We start from the raw sequence: 3,990 nt of genomic DNA, 5'->3' as shown, positions 1-3,990 counted from the left end.
GTTGGCGAGTTCAGGGCCCCCGCCCCCCTTTAATGCCCGCTCCAGGCCCCCTCCCTGCACAACCACCGGGGCCGAGCCAGCGGCAAACGAGCTGGACCCAGCTCGTCTCCATCGCTCTTGCTTGGGCGGTGACCTGACCTGAGCGGGGACCCCGGGGTGCCTCGCCTTCCCCCGACACCAGCTTGCCCCTCCCGCCCGGCTCTGGGCCCTGGCTCCTTCCTGGGGAGTAGGGAGGATGAAGGTAGCAAGCTGGGGTAGCCCTGCAGCGCTGTGGGGTTGTTGCCTTGGAGGGCACTAGCTGGCCCAGGGTGGTCTTAGGTAATAGCAGGGAGCCTCTGGATGCTTGGGCGTGTTTCTGCCTCCAGATACTGTGGTGTTTAGCGCTAGATCAAAACCAACAAGTATTGATACTTCCTATCAGATATTTCACCCCAAATCACTCTTGCTCTGTAAAATCTGAACATCAGAGGTTGAAGTTTATTCAGCACTAGACTTGTTTGATATATACACAGCTCTTTGCATCTGCTGGCGGTACACATTAATTGTTGCTGGCCAGTTCAAGTGAATCAGCTGGTTTTACCTCCCTTCTGCCTGCCTGCTCTGCAGCCAGGTTGGGCCTTCTGACACTAAATTTTGTCTCGTAAAATGCCCCACTATTGTTACCAGCGGTGGAGCTCTGCTGGTGATATTAACACTGGGCTTATTGACGTAAATTGTCTTCTGGTTGTTTCTGGTACTTTAACTATTTACTGCTCTGGTTAAAATGCTGGCAGATGGCCTTTGTTAGCTCCTCCATCATTGCAAGAACTGCACTGGTGTTTGCAGCAATGGGCAATTTTAAGAAGAAAAAAAAATGTAGAAACAATCTTACAATTTGAAAAGTTCAGTAAATAGAGCAGGATGAGAGTGAGTCAGACTGCTGCCAGCCAAGCAGCATCTTCCCCATCCCTCCCTGCTAATGGTCCACTGATTTTTTGGGAGGGGAGAGAGAGGTCTGTAGGGAGCAGGGGCTCAAAGTAGACAGAAAGCAAAATATGCTTTCAGGAGAGTCAGACATCTAGTGGAAGGTGCAAAAGTAGAAGAGTGAGATCAAGGGGGATGGAAAAGGTAGAGGCAGACTTCGAAACAGACAAAGGAGAAGAAATAGTAAGAAAATAACAGCTTTTAGGTTCAGTGAATTTTATCTTATTTGTTCTTCCATTTAATTGCTTTTGTCCAGCATGCACTCCACAGCCACATTGAAGGGATAGTGTTGCACTAGGGATTTGAAGGTGAACTGATAATTAACAAATAATTGTTAGTGGCATAGGATAACTCAGCACAGTTTCAAGGTACAGTGTTTTTGTTTCCCTCTGTGGCCAACAGCTCCTTTTCTAAAGGATACCCCAGCAGATACTGGGCTCAACCCCATAGGAATCTGCAAGGGAAATCTTGTATAATATTTAATGTTTTTGTAATTTTTAAAGTGAATTTTTACTCTATACCCTCTTGCATTTCCAGTGATAAAACTTTTGGAAATAGGTATAGAGAGATTTCTGTTATCCCTGTAAGCTCCATTGTGGTCCAGTTATGACTTTGGTCTCTTTGGGATGTCACATAGAATGGAAGGCAGTGACACAAAGCGGGGCAGGGGAGAGGGCAGGTTTAAATAACAAATATATGGCATGCCATTTTTGTTCTGTTTAACTGGAGTATTCAGCATGTATTTTACTATTATAGTTGACCATATGTATTATTTTAAGTTACATGCCTTAGGCATGCATCTGAAGTGGTTGCCCTGCAGCTCATTTTCATAGGGGAACTGAACAGCAAAAATAAAATTAACAAGATCTTCCTGAGCTAGTACATGGTGCTGAAAGTGGGGAGAGCGAAAATGATCTCCCTATATAAAGAGTTTAGAATTAGTCCAGTTCCTCCCTGCCTCATATAAAAAGGGAAATTAATAAAGGGATAGTCAGTTTCCCTGTGCAGCCAGATCCAGGGTAAGAAGGCTAGGTGCAGATGGAAACTAAATAATCCTAGTCAGTTTCACTATGCAAAATCTTTACACATGGAGACTGGGGAAAGGGATGAGGAAAAAGTGGCTAGTAGGAAAAATTAATGACTATTTGCAAGGAGAATTAGAAGAGGGGGAAAAAGCAGAAAATAAGGAAATAAAAAGGAAAGGAGAGAAATCAGAGAAAGAAAAGATAGAATGGTGAGTTAAGGAAAAAAATCTGCTCCAGTGATGATAATGTGTCAGTATCACCTCTACACACTTGCAACTGGAAGTTTCAAAGTAACTTTTAAAATTATGGGGACTCAAAGATGGAGAAGGAAAGCTGATTTTTCTAGAAGTCAGAAGAAAAATGGGTTACTCCTTCAATTATCTGAAGAAACTGTCACCTAGAAAGTCATCGAGGTTCCAGACAGCAAAAGGTAAGACCAAAGCAACATTTTCCTATGGACATTTGTGTTTGTGGATGCAGGCTTCTGAAATTAAATTAGTGTTGTGTGCTGTAAATAGTGATTTGGGAGGAATAGATTGTGCTCTCTTGCTTTTTTGATGTAAGTTGTTCAAGTAGTTTTGTGGCAGCTGCCTTCACTATAGACCTCCACTGAATAGCTAATGTTCTAATGAAAATAACCCTAGTCTTAACCTTGCCACTTAATTTTAACTGCTGAGGCTATTTATTATCCTTGCTACCATTTTCTGGGATTCTTACTGTTTTTCAGTATCCCTCCTACTGCAATATTTCTAATGTTCTCCACAGTATTCCTTTTTACAATGCTATAATGACAAAAGAAAATAAGTGACAAATGTAATGTAATTGTGATTATTTAGGTTTTTTTATTTTAAATGTTCTTTAATTTTAGGTTATTTCAGTCTTATTATATCTGTGATTAGTGCAAAGACCTGTTGAATCTGTATACAATTGCAAGTATTGCTTTATTGCTTTTGCTGTTATTATTTCTGCTATTTTTCCGCTGCAGTAACTGCTACAAATGTGAGGCCAAATTCCTCTCTCTGTGTGAAAGAATATTTGGGTTTACATGCATGTAATCTATAGCAGGATTTAGTCCAATATCATTTATGTTTGATTGTATAAGTATAATGCCTTGTTTCATGATCTAGAGGGAGATTTTTAAAGACACCACAGGGAATTAGTCGTCAAATTCTCATTGAAAGTTTAACAAAATAAATAAATGCATTTTAAATTTTTACAGATGTGGTTATTGCCATATAAGGTGAATAGATGTTGTGTAGAATTGTCATATCAGATATATCATATTAGCTAATCTAGTTCAGAAACTTCTTTTCTATGGGTCAATACTGGATGATTCATTGGAAGGAAAACAAACAAAAACAAAACCCCAGCACCTGCCAAATACCCTGAGCCTGCAAAGATTTATGTTACTTATTAAGCTTTACTTTTATGCACCGAGAGTAGTCACATTGGCTTCAATATGACTATTCAGTGTTTGAATTTAAGCACATGCATAAATCTTATTAGGGCTTAATTGTACAATGCTGTATACAAGTGAGGAAATTCTTCCTGATGATGACAGATGATCAGATTATATCTAGGAGCTTGAGGTCTGAGGCATTATTTTGGCCAGCGTGGCTACTAGTGTTGGTAAAGATCATTATATTAGCTAATCCTCTGTAAATCATGGTACGGTATTTGTCTTGATGACCTACTGCAAAGTGAATTCCACAAGTTGACCTATACACTGTGAAAAGAGGTATATTTAATTTTCTTGGCTCTAAATTTATTTCTCTTTAATTTCAAGTGTCTCCTTATACTAATGTAATGGGAGAAGATAAAAATAATCGTATAGTCCCCATTATAGAATGTGTTACTGCTTTTTGTGGAGCTAAAACTATGCCTGATGTATAATTTATTGGGACTCAATTCTGATCTCAGCTAGATAGGCAAGTATTGTTGTGTTTCTTGTCAGACCTGATCAGTAGCTGATTTTACATTATTCAGTACATAACAATACATG

General features: G+C 39.8%; 1 long non-coding RNA gene across 1 annotated transcript in view; it reads left to right on the top strand.

Annotated features, from left to right (window-relative positions):
* Positions 1 to 75: 75 nt before the first annotated feature.
* LOC120372694 overlaps positions 76 to 3,990 on the top strand; it is a 58,009-nt gene continuing 54,094 nt past the window's right edge. The window contains exon 1 of the long non-coding RNA XR_005585120.1: positions 76 to 2,418. This is a non-coding gene — a long non-coding RNA (uncharacterized LOC120372694). The remainder of the gene's footprint in view (positions 2,419 to 3,990) is intronic.

This window comes from Mauremys reevesii, linkage group 9 (genome assembly GCF_016161935.1).
Source record: "Mauremys reevesii isolate NIE-2019 linkage group 9, ASM1616193v1, whole genome shotgun sequence".
Taxonomy (NCBI): Eukaryota; Metazoa; Chordata; order Testudines; family Geoemydidae; genus Mauremys; species Mauremys reevesii.
The sequence above is the reverse complement of the archived record's forward strand: the minus strand, read 5'-3'. Positions and strand labels throughout refer to the sequence as shown.